The sequence below is a fragment of the Lepidochelys kempii genome, chromosome 11 (assembly GCF_965140265.1).
Source record: "Lepidochelys kempii isolate rLepKem1 chromosome 11, rLepKem1.hap2, whole genome shotgun sequence".
In the NCBI taxonomy this organism is placed as follows: Eukaryota; Metazoa; Chordata; order Testudines; family Cheloniidae; genus Lepidochelys; species Lepidochelys kempii.
In genome coordinates, this window is record NC_133266.1 from 10386755 (window position 1) to 10400342 (window position 13588).

The 13588-nt window shown below is 43.6% G+C and overlaps 1 protein-coding gene across 12 annotated transcripts in view; it reads right to left on the reverse strand.

The window, feature by feature from the left end:
* Positions 1-13588, reverse strand: part of SEMA5B (semaphorin 5B) — a 363565-nt gene that overhangs the window by 145900 nt on the left and 204077 nt on the right. The window lies entirely within an intron of this gene.

Here is a 13588-nt window from a genome sequence, read left to right on the forward strand (position 1 = left end):
TTCATGAAAGCACTTAAGCACATGCTTAACTATAAACTCATGCTTGTATCCTATTCACATGAATGGAATTTAGGCACATGCTTAAGTACTTTTCTGAACAAGAATGCTCTCCACAATCTGGACCTAAATACCTGTTTATTTGAAGGTTTCTTAGAGCTTCACTGTAGTACAAATCCCACAGATAAAAGTATTTATTAATTGGCTGGCCTGAAACTAACTACATGCTCCTCGTGCCTACCACCACATCGCATGAGCTGTTACAGAAAGGGAACAGTCTTGATGCATCTTAAAGAGTAGAAAAAACATATCCACTTCATTCTCCTTCCAACAACATTCCACAGTCAAATCTGCTTACTGAGTAGCCACCTCATTTGGCCAAACGCACCCTGGCTGAACTTTGTAACACGGTACCACATTCTTCCTCCAAAACTGCCTTAACTTGAAAGAATTGTATGGAGGGCAAAGTGCGTTGTCTCCAAAGCACTGAGCCATGCGGCTGAAAGAGAAACTGGGCATTTTTAATGAGACGCCATTTAACATGATCTGGAACAAAAGCCGAGGTCTCCTCTAGAGGGTTTATAAGTATTTTACAATATACTTTCAGGCACACCAGTCTACAAACAGATGTATACTCTGCTCTCTGCAAAGCCCTCTCTCTTTTCAGGCACCAAGTCTGTCAGCACGATGCCTATTGATTAAAATAAATCTTCCTTCTAATGAAAAGAAATCCTGATCCAGAGCTCACTTCCGCCGCTATAAATCAGGAGCCGCTCGAGCAGAGTCAGTGGTGTTATACCAGTTTAAAATGGTGCCAGAGAAAGGAGAGTCAGGCTTCCATTACTTTTAAATGTGATGGTTCATTTTCACCTGTATTTACTGTCTTTCTCTAAAACCAGAGTAACTCAGCTGTGCTTCAGAATGACCTCTACTGAAGACTGCAAAGCCACAAATTTTTCCAGTGCTGGTGGCTAGTTGGGACGCAGAGAGGCAGATAATGTTAATTCACAATTAAAAGCATGGTTTGTGGGGGGAGGAATGACACCTCTCTCTCTCTCCACTTCCACATTCTCTCCTTTTGGGACCACCCAACTCACTGATACAGACTGATTGTCCTAGATGAGTGAAGTGTAAAGCCAGCCCTGGCTTATAAGCATCCTGACACGTGATCTGAGAAACTAAAGACTTCAGATATCAATGTAACTTTGGGAAGGAATTTTCTGTATTTGTACGACACCTGGCATAGTGGGGTCCTGGACCATGAAAGGGGCTCCAAGGTGCTACAATAATATTCTAAAAAAAGAACAGGAGTACTTGTGGCACCTTAAAGACTAACAAATTTATTAGAGCATAAGCTTTCGTGGGCTACAGCCCACTTCATCAGATGCATAGAATGGAACATATAGTAAGAAGATTAGATAGATAGATGTTGGAAGTTGCCATACAAATTGTGAGAGGCTAATTAGTTAAGATGAGCTATTATCAGCAGGAGAAAAAAACTTTTGTAGTGATAATCAAGATGGCCCATTTAGACAGTTGAAAAGAAGGTGTGAGGATACTTAACTAAGGAAAATAGATTCAATATGTGTAATGACCCAGCCACTCCCAGTCTCTATTCAAACCCAAGTTAATGGTATCTAGTTTGCATATTAATTCAAGCTCAGCAGTTTCTCACTAGAGTCTGTTTTTGAAGCTTTTCTGTTGCAAAATTGCCACCCTTAAATCTTTTACTGAGTGGCCAGAGAGGCTGAAGTGTTCTCCTACCGGGTTTTGAATGTTATGATTCCTGATGTCAGATTTGTGTCCATTTATTCTTTTGCATAGAAACTGTCCAGTTTGGCCAATGTACATGGCAAAGGGGTATTGCTGGCACATGATGGCATATATCACATTGGTAGATGTGCAGGTGAATGAGCCCCTGATGGCATAGCTAATGTGATTAGGTCCTATGATGGTGTCACTTGAATAAATATGTGGACAGAGTTGGCATCGAGCTTTGTTGCAAGGATAGGTTCTTGGCTTAGTGTTTTTGTTGTGTGGTGTGTGGTGGCTGGAGAGTATTTGCTTCATGCAGGGGGGCTGTCTGTAAGCAAGGACTGGTCTGTCTCCCAAGATTTGTAAGAGTGAGGGATCATTTCTCAGGATAGGTTGTAAATCTTTGATGATGCACTGGAGAGGTTTTAGCTGGAGGCTGAAGGTGACGGCTAGTGGCATTCTGTTATTTTCTTTGTTGGGCCTGTCCTGTAGCAGGTGACTTCTGGATACTCTTCTGGCTCTGTCAATCTGTTTTTTCACTTCAGCAGTTGAGTATTGTAGTTTTGAGAATGCTTGATAGAGATCTTGTAGATGTTTGTCTCTGTCTGAGGGATTGGGGCAAATGCAGTTGTATCGTAGAGCTTGGCTGTAGACAATGGATTGTGTGGTGTGTCCTGGATGGAAGCTGGAGGCATGTAGGTAAGTATAGCGGTCAGTAGGTTTCCAGTATAGGGTGGTGTTTATGTGATCATCGCTTATTAGCACAGTAGTGTCCAGTACAAATACAGACATCATCTTCCTTTCCAAATGCAAACAGATGGACGTCATACCAAAAGCACTAAAGGTAACTAGTGCAACAGAAAAGCTTCAAAAACAGACTCCAAAGATACCATTAACTTGGGTTTGAATAGAGACTGGGAGTGGCTGGGTCATTACACATATTGAATCTATTTCCCTAAGTTAAGTATCCTCACACCTTCTTTCAGAGTAGCAGCTGTGTTAGTCTGTATCCGCAAAAAGTAAAGGAATACTTAAGGTGCCACAAGTACTCCTTTTCTTTTTACACCTTCTTGTCAACTGTCTAAAAGGGCCATCTTGATTATCACTACAAAAGTATTTTTCTCCTGCTGATAATAGCTCATCTTAACTAATTAGCCTCTCACAGTTTATATAAAAGTTGGAAGTTGCCATACATATATCTATATATATATACACACATATACATATATATATACATACAGATATCTCTTCTTACTTTATGTTCCATTCTATGCATCCGATGAAGTGGGCTGTAGCCCACGAAAGCTTATGCTCTAATAAATTTGTTAGCCTCTAAGGTGCCACAAGTCCTCCTGTTCTTTTGGCGGATTCAGACTAACACGGCTGCCACTCTGAAACCTGTCAAATAATATACTAGTTACCAGAACTGGGTACAGCAGACAAGATAAAAACAAGATACAGACTGAGGTGTGAGACAAATCCTAACACCTTGCTTTGGCATTTTGCTAGAAGCCACATTGTTTAGGAATGCAAGGCCGGAAGCTGGAACTCCTGTCTTCTCTGCCCTCCTCTGTAAGGATCTGGGGACTAGATCCCAGGTCTGCTGATATTCCCACGGTGCCAACAGGATCCCCTGCAGAGACACAGCCAGGCAGTACTGTGGAAAGTAGGCGCCGTAGGAAATACCACCCAAGAGACTCAGAGTGATGGTACCTTATGGCCCTCTGACTGGCCAAGCGTCCTATTGAACCCCAGGAAGTTGTCTAGGCAGCCACATAGATTTCAGCCTGCTGCAATGCCAGACTTTGCTTGATCTCCTGATCTCCGGTCTCCAACTCCAGCCTGACTCTGACCCTGACTCTTTTCTCCTGATTCCAGCCTGATACTGCCGCTGATCTTCAGTCTCCAAGCCCAGCCTGGCTCTGACCCTGATACTTGCTTACAGGACCTGGCTCTTGCGATTCCTCCAACTCCTGCTCAATGACAGCTGTGACTGCTAAGCCAGACTGGCTATGCCCTAGTCCCTTACACTGCGGAGCTATAGGCCTAGAGAATATTTTGTACTTCTATAGCACATGACAAACATAACTTAGCCATGTTTCACAACCCCCTTTTGCAGATGGGAGAAAAGGAGCCACAGAAAGGTTAATGACCTGCCCAAGAGCACACAGCAAGGCAGCCATAGAATCAGAATTAATATCTATGTGTCCTGTCTGTCAAATCTCATGCTAAACTGCCCCACAATACCCCCACTGATGCCCAAATGTGGTTTGAACTTCTAAGAGGGCTATGTAATCCTCTGAAGTTGTCATCTGAAGAAGCCTAGGACACTGACAGATGATTCCAGGCTTCTTACTCAGAAGGGGTTGATTACATGCCTGCTCCATCACGTGATGCAAACACTATTCTGCTGATTCATTTACAGGGCCCAGCATATGGATGCTGGAGAAAAGTTGATCTGCTAACATCTCCCTCGCAGCTTGTAATCTCATCGGCCAGTAATTTTGTTTCTATTGAAGAAAAACTTGTCTGGAATATCATTCTTTCTTAAAAATCAATAGTCGCTCCACAGAGAACTGTACTAAATGGCACACAGTAATATGTTGCAGTTACTCTATAAGCAACTGCTTTTCCCTTAGTAATGTTTCTCTGTGATGAATCTAGGCAGAGCTACTGTAGAATTCTCTTAGTTGGGATTGTTTTGGAGGCATCATATCATTCCGATTAATCAGCTGTCCCACTTAAGAAAGAAGCCCACTAGGACTTCATGTTTGTCACTGTGCCACTCATCATGGCCATTTGGTCCCTCACACTGGCAGTGAAGGTGAAACTCAGATTCTTCTGACTCCAAAACACAGGCCCCTGACCAGCCATGGGAGAATTGCCATCAGCTGAAGCAGTATAGGGCTAATAACATGCAGTTGAGCAGTTCTGGTTCTGTCTAATAGAAGGTAATGGTGTGCATGTCAGTTCTGAACAAAAATACAAGGACAAAAATGATATTCCGAGAAATCATAACAGCACAGAAATTCGGTGTGGATAGGCCTTAGCAGTAGCAATGAATTAAAAACAAAATAGGGAACATTTCAATGAAATTGTTAATTGAATTTCCACCCTCTTTTTCATACAACTGCAGAGCTGGCTGAATTTTTTTCCCCAAAATCTCATATTTGGCGGGGGGAATGGTGGGGACACAAAAACTTCCATGATACTTTCCCCTGACCAGCTCTGGTTATTAGCAAAAAGAAAAGGAGTACTTGTGGCACCTTAGAGACTAACCAATTTATTTGAGCATGCATCCGATGAAGTGAGCTGTAGCTCACGAAAGCTTATGCTCAAATAAATTAGTTAGTCTCTAAGGTGCCACAAGTATTCCTTTTCTTTTTGCGAATACAGACTAACACGGCTGTTAACCTAATTATCAGATTTCAGAGTATCTAGTCCATCCCTCTGACAGGTCACTATATTCTCTCACGCATTGCCCACGCAAGCTGTATTAATCTCAAACTATAGGGCTTTGACTACTTTCCTAGGTAGACTATTCCACATTCTAATGCATCTCACTGTCAGCAAGTCTTTCTTACTATCACCCTATTACTTTTAGTTACGCCCTGTTGTGCCATCTTAAATAATTCCTTTTAGGTGTTTACATCATTCACATCTTTATTGGTAGTCCCTCCCACCTCCTTAAACATCATCACTTAACCCAAATGTCCTTATTTCACTTTTTCTGTTTTCCCCTCAAACTCCAGATGATCTCTACATTCTCTATATGCAGATGAAGGCATGCGGGGCTGGTGATGCCAGTTCACTGCTGACCAAACCCCTTTCTCTGCTCCTGCCATGTTCCTTATGCCCTTTGAACGCCACAGAAACTTTATGTTTAACTCTTAAGCAGACAGAGAAAGAATCACTTTAGGTCGAACTATCCATACAAAACTGCTATATCACAAACCTTGCACTACAGCCAAAGGTAACAACTCCATTAACACAAGGTTAAAACCTGCTCTGCAGCACCATGCAGTGGTCCTGAGAGAAGTGCATTAGAAAGCAACCTCTCTGAAGCAGTGGTTTTCAATCTTTTTTCATTCGTGGACCCCTAAAAAATTTTGAATGGAGGTGCGGACCCCTTTGGAAATGTAATCTGTGGTCCACAGACCCCTATCATAGAAGTCTTAGACTGAAAAGTGACTGAACAGAATTCAATATTAAATGTTGCACAGGGTTGGCACAGCATTTGACGCAGTGTGAGAAAGGGCACTAAACTGTGGGCTTCTGGGTTTTGACCTGTAGGTGGGAGTATTCACATACTTTGATCAAAAAAACAGAATGTCTTTTCTAGGTTCTGAAACTTTATTTTCATAGTCACCTTTCGCAGACCCCTTAGACATAGTCTGTTGACCCTCAGGTTGAAAACCACTGCTCTAGAGCTTTCAGAAAAACATCATGACCTTGTGTTTGCTTGTACCCAAGTCTCTGGAACATAATTTTTTAACTTAATTATCTTGTATGGGCTATTAGAAGCAAGTATCTCTCATGGGTGATTTATTTTGTGATGGGGTGTCACTGACATTCATTTTATCTGATGTGCAAGGCACATTTGCAGTCTAGCCCTCATTTGTGAGGTTAGGATGATTTTCATAGAACCCACATTGTGCTGAGATGGTCTTTCACACAGCGCTGTCAGTGAGACTATGTCTTGAGTTAACTGAGACCCTCATGTGTGGATACCATGGTGATGGGAGGTTATAAGATTAGGTACCTGATTAAACAGGCTATTTGGCAGAAATGCAGATGGTGCCACCCTGAAATTATAATTGAGGAACATTTGTTTCCATCGCTAACAAAAGGAAAAATAGGTTAAAATGCCCATTGTCACAGCTTCAACTCCTGGAACAACACCTCTTATTTGTTCAATTACAGCAGCAACTGCTTGTGTGCACTGGCCAGCACCAGCAACCTAAGTCTGTTTGTTTGATTCTATGTTCTATTTATTCTGAAGTAATCAAAATGCCCATGCTGAATGCTAGGTAAATGTACAAACTTTACACAGAAAAAAATTATACAGTGAGCAAACTGGACCAATGTTCAAAGATTCCAGAAGCCACAAATTAAATTTTTTTCTTCCATCTCCACCTCCTCAACAGATAGCTGAAGAGACTGCTAAGATTTGGAGCATGATGTGAAGTCAGCAAATTCCAGCTCTTGGGTCCTCTCACCTGGACGGTCTCTAGCACCTTCATATGTAACCTAGGAGCTGCTATCTGAAGTGCCTGAGCAAATTCCAGCTAGCAAAGTACCATATGAGAGGGAAGCCCACATATCTCAAAAGCTTGTGTCTTTCACCAACCAAAGTTGGTCCAATAAAAGATATTACCTCACTCACCTTGTCTCTCTAATATGAGAGGTAAGTCTATCTCTGAACTACCTGAGGATCAATCCATGTAAAGCTCTATGGGTTAAAGCCTGCACTTTAAATCACTTTTGTTCCCCGTGTAAAGAAACTCTGTGCACCCCCTAATTAAGGTTTAAACTGGCAGTAATGTCTACTCATACATTTCTCACCCTTTGCCTTGTTCTCTCTCATACAGAAGATCAGGCAGTTTCTTTAAAAAAATTTCAATGGCCTTTTGAATTTCTCTGTAAATTCTGAAGGAGGGTCCTTCTTTCTCACATTACCAGACTTGTTTATTTTCTAACACTATGATGCGGCTTTTAAATCAGACCATTTCTTTTGTCCCTCAAGAAACTTAATATGGTAAGAGTGGAGGTTATTTTTTTTCTGAGTTTCCTTCCAGCTTCTGCAACAGATTTCAGATACCCTCCTACAAGTGATATAATCAGACACACTCTCATGATCACAGTCCCATGAATACTTCAACTAGCAAAGTAATTTCTCAGCCACTGATGACTTGGTAGGGGGCAAAGCCGGTAGGGGGCTGAGTGATATGAATATAAGCCATCATAACAAATGGCAGTAACTTATCTCAGTCAAAAAGAAAAGGAGTACTTGTGACACCTTAGAGACTAACAAATTTATTTGAGCATAAGCTTTCGTGAGCTACAGCTCACTTCATGCAGCCGATGAAGTGAGCTGTAGCCCACGAAAGCTTATGCTCAAATAAATTGGTTAGTCTCTAAGGTGTCACAAGTACTCCTTTTCTTTTTGCGAATACAGACTAACACAGCTGCTACTCTGAAACTTATCTCAGTCACTCTCTCAGAGAAATATTGGATCAGATTCAGAGGCGAACTAAGGACTGCACATCTTATCCCTATTGCTAACTTGAGAGATGAAAATTCTATTCAACCTCTCAATGTACCCATCAGATTGTGGGCGATAACAAGTTTTTTGTGTTTTAATTTCTACGTGGGCACACACACCTGATTTTCAGAGCTGCTGAGCACCCACAACTCCAGCTGAAGTCCGTGAGATCTGTGGCTGCTCAGCATCTTTGACAAGGATGGACCAGTGGTTAAAATACAAGAGTAGAACTCTGAAGATCTGGTTCAAGACCCTGCTCTGCCACAGACTTCCTCTGTGACCTTGGACAAGTCACTTAGTCTCTCTGTGCCTCAATTCTCCATCTAAAAAATGGGATAATAGCAGCCCCCTACCTCAAAAGGTGACTCCAAGGATAAGAGATCTTGAGTTACCCAGATACTACGGCAATGGGAAGTAGCTTAGACAGACTCCAATACTTACGATCTGACATTCTGTATCTTCCCAGGTGTGCAAAACGTGCATATAAACTCCCGAACCAGGACTTTGCCACAGTCCCAGCTTCCAGGTTTGTAATGAATTTCTGCCCATGCAACATAATCTGGTAGCACTTGTTCATTTTATGGTTCAGTAGCAGCCACACTCTGGGTACAACTGAAGATGCCCTGGGGCTGGAAGTGACGTTTCCCAAATGGCACAGATTTGACAGCACTGTTTGGAACTTTCTGCCAGCTATGCAGGTAAAAGCCTATTTTCAGCCTGCTCAGTCTGCTCAGATGCTACCATCTGAGGTACTAAGCTGCTACCAGGCTCCAGGGCTCTCCAGAAAGTTTCAATCAACTCAGGGTGCCAGACCTTCAGACTAAGGATCCCAGAGCTTATTTGCAATCCCACATATTTCTGCAAGGTTGGAATTTAGGTAACCCTTCTAGGGCCTCAGTCCTGTCCATCCAGTCTCCAGGCCTTCAGCTTAGCTAGTACAGACTCTTTTTCTTGTTCACACTTTACCAAGGCCCTGTGGTCAGTGTTTGCTGGCACTGGGGGTACCCGGTGCCACGCCACCTGTTTACCAGTGATCTGACCCCTCCAAAGCCAAAGGAGGGTTTTTTAATACAGATCCTCTCCCCTTTGATACTCAGAAGCAGTTCTTTTGACCTGATCCAGAATAAGCATTTCTAAATCATGTCCTGGTCTACCTTCCCTTAACACATTGAGCTGCCTCTTTGCCAAACACTAATAGGCATATTCAGTACAGCTCTTAATCACTCCCCTACAAAGCACACAGGCCTCCATCACTGGCAGCTGCACAGTCCTAGATCAAACGAAGGGCATCAGACCTATCACAGTGGCCAACAGTCACACAAATCGCAGGCCCTCTCTGATTCCCAGTGTACAGCCCTGTAACGGGGCTCAGTAACTTCCTTACCACCAATGGCCTTCTCTGCAATGCCTGTTTATGGAAACAACTTCTGCGCTCCAGAGCCCATGTGAATTCTTTCTAAACTACTACATGCTACAAGGGGCCACAGCAATGGTTCCCTCAACCCACCTAGCAATATTGTTAACCTATCCAACTACACTCTCAGTCCAGCAGAAGCAGCTGTTCTATCTCGGGGCCTCTCCTTCTGCCCCTCCACCCCCACGAACATGATACAGTTCTGTGGTGACCTAGAATCCTATTTTCGACGTCTCCGACTCAAGGAATATTTCCAAAATACCTCTGAACAACATACTAATCCACAGAGGTCTCCCTACCAACACTACAGAAAGAGGGATTCTAGGTGGACTCCTCCTGAAGGTCGAAACAGCAGACTGGACTTCTACATAGAGTGCTTCCGCCGACGTGCACGGGCTGAAATTGTGGAAAAGCAGCATCACTTGCCCCATAACCTCAGCCATGCAGAACGCAATGCCATCCACAGCCTCAGAAACAACACTGACATCATTATCAAAAAGGCTGACAAAGGAGGTGCTGTTGTCATCATGAATAGGTCGGAATATGAACAAGAGGCTGCTAGGCAGCTCTCCAACACGAGTATCTACAAGCCATTACCCTATGATCCCACTGAGAGTTACCAAAAGCAACTACAGCCTTTGCTCAAGAAACTTCCTGAAAAAGCACAAGATCAAATCCACACAGACACACCCCTGGAACCCCGACCTGGGATATTCTATCTACTACCCAAGATCCATAAACCTGGAAATCCTGGGCGCCCCATCATCTCAGGCATTGGCACCCTGACAGCAGGATTGTCTGGCTATGTAGACTCCCTCCTCAGGCCCTACGCTACCAGCACTCCCAGCTACCTTCGAGACACCACTGACTTACTGAGGAAACTTCAATCCATCGGTGATCTTCCTGATAACACCATCCTGGCCACTATGGATGTAGAAGCCCTCTACACCAACATTCCACACAAAGATGGACTACAAGCCGTCAAGAACACTATCCCCGATAATGTCACGGCTAACCTGGTGGCTGAACTTTGTGACTTTGTCCTTACCCATAACTATTTTACATTTGGGGACAATGTATACCTTCAGATCAGCGGCACTGCTATGGGTACCCGCATGGCCCCACAGTATGCCAACATTTTTATGGCTGATTTAGAACAACGCTTCCTCAGCTCTCGTCCCCTAAAGCCCCTACTCTACTTGCGCTATATTGATGACATCTTCATCATCTGGACCCATGGAAAAGAAGCCCTTGAGGAATTCCACCATGATTTCAACAATTTCCATCCCACCATCAACCTCAGCCTGGTCCAGTCCACACAAGAGATCCACTTCCTGGACACTACAGTGCTAATAAACAATGGTCACATAAACACCACCCTATACCGGAAACCTACTGACCGCTATTCCTACCTGCATGCCTCCAGCTTTCACCCTGACCACACCACACGATCCATCGTCTACAGCCAAGCTCTGCGATACAACTGCATTTGCTCCAACCCCTCAGACAGAGACAAACACCTACAAGATCTCTGTCAAGCTTTCTTACAACTACAATACCCACCTGCGGAAGTAAAGAAACAGATTGATAGAGCCAGAAGAGTTCCCAGAAGTTACCTACTACAGGACAGGCCTAACAAAGAAAATAACAGAACGCCACTAGCCCTCACCTTCAGCCCCCAACTAAAACCCCTCCAACACATTATTAAGGATCTACAACCTATCCTAAAGGATGACGCAACACTCTCACAAATCTTGGGAGACAGGCCAGTCCTTGCCTACAGACAGCCCCGCAACCTGAAGCAAATACTCACCAACAACCACATACCACACAACAGAACCACTAACCCAGGAACTTATCCTTGCAACAAAGCCCGTTGCCAACTGTGCTCACATATCTATTCAGGGGACACCATCACAGGGCCTAATAACATCAGCCACACTATCAGAGGCTCGTTCATCTGCACATCCACCAATGTGATATATGCCATCATGTGCCAGCAATGCCCCTCTGCCATTTACATTGGTCAAACTGGACAGTCTCTACGTAAAAGAATAAATGGACACAAATCAGATGTCAAGAATTATAACATTCATAAACCAGTCGGAGAACACTTCAATCTCTCTGGTCACGCAATCACAGACATGAAGGTCGCTATCTTAAAACAAAAAACTTCAAATCCAGACTCCAGCGAGAAACTGCTGAATTGGAATTCATTTGCAAATTGGATACTATTAATTTAGGCTTAAATAGAGACTGGGAGTGGCTAAGTCATTATGCAAGGTAGCCTATTTCCCCTTGTTTTTTCCTACCCCCGCCCCCAGATGTTCTGGTTTAACTTGGATTTAAACTTGGAGAGTGGTCAGTTTGGATGAGCTATTACCAGCAGGAGAGTGAGTGTGTGTGTGTATGGGGGTGGGGGGTGAGAAAACCTGGATTTGTGCTGGAAATGGCCCACCTTGATTATCATGCACATTGTAGGGAGAGTGGTCACTTTGGATGAGCTATTACCAGCAGGATAGTGAGTTTGTGTGTGTGGTTTTTGGGAGGGGGGTGAGGGGGTGAGAGAACCTGGATTGGGCAGGAAATGGCCCAACTTGATTATCATGCACATTGTGTAGAGAGTTGTCACTTTGGATGGGCTATCACCAGCAGGAGAGTGAATTTGTGTGGGGGGGTGGAGGGTGAGAAAACCTGGATTTGTGCTGGAAATGGCCCAACCTGATGATCACTTTAGATAAGCTATTACCAGCAGGACAGTGGGGTGGGAGGAGGTATTGTTTCATATTCTCTGTGTGTATATAAAGTCTGCTGCAGTTTCCACGGTATGCATCCGATGAAGTGAGCTGTAGCTCACGAAAGCTCATGCTCAAATCAATTGGTTAGTCTCTAAGGTGCCACAAGTACTCCTTTTCTTTTTGCGAATACAGACTAACACGGCTGTTACTCTGAAACCACGTGGGACAGACATTTTATAGCTCCTGCTGGAACTGGCGGTCCCTTGGGCAGGCTGAACAATGGAGACTTCTTGTAGTGATGCTTTCTGGCTGCTTTTCCATAGCAGCACCTCAACTTGCTGGAAAAACCTGTCTCCTTATAGATGCTTCTCACATCCACAGTTCCAGGAGGCTATCTCCCCAGATCTGACATTCCCTGCAGCTTCCTTCTCGGGGAAGTTATAGGTTTCCCTTCGGGCTTCCCAGTCATTCTGTGCGTCTCCATTTGTCTGGGCACCATCCTTCTTCCAGCCAAGCTGCTTCACTTCAGTTTGTAGCCATGCAGATTGCCTCACGGGGGTCTCAACTATCCCCCTTTTAAAGCTTTTATTTTCTCCTAGTCAGCAAGTTCTTGTACAGTGCAAATGTTGGCTTTAGTCTGAGTTGGGTCTTTACAATCAACTCTCCTTAGCTGCTCCTGCCACTGCCCAATAGGTAACGAAATAACCCTGAGCTAGCACATCTCAAATATCTCCGTCACATACCTGGTAGGGCAGTACATGTCCTCCAAAAGCCCTTTATACCTTTCTCCAGGTTACGCCTTCTGGACCAAAAGGCAGCAGGGCCATCGCATGCAGACACTGAAGGTTCAGACTGTTGCTTTTAATTTACCACTCTCACTTTTCACCTCAGCCATCTACAAACACTACATGCATCTCTTAACCTAAATTTCCTAATTCAATGAATGGGCATCTCCTTCATAAAACCATTTATTTTTGAGCAGCTAATTCAGGCTGTTCTGCCCAATCCATTCACCATCTGTATAACTCTGGCAGAAGAACAGTGTTCCAATCTGCCTATTCTTTGCTCCAGTATTTGGAATAACCTCTTCCCTGACAGTTTCACCACTGCAACACTTTTGTCTGCAATTACTTTTAAACACAGATACGCATATCTCATTATGTGACACCAATCTGCAAGATGCTGCCACTGATTTGTTACCTATTACTCTTAGGTTTCAGATTTTCTGGTTGTGCAAATATAATCTTAGTTAATAAAAGCAAAACATCCACAAGGAACACTGCACAGCAATGTTAAATTTGAATGCTAATAATGGGGGAAAGAGTTGAAAGTAAAGACAATTGTCCCAGTTACGGCACTGCAGAGAGATGGGAGCCTTTTCAATAATGAAAAAGGTGTAGCTGAAAAACTTGACTAGAC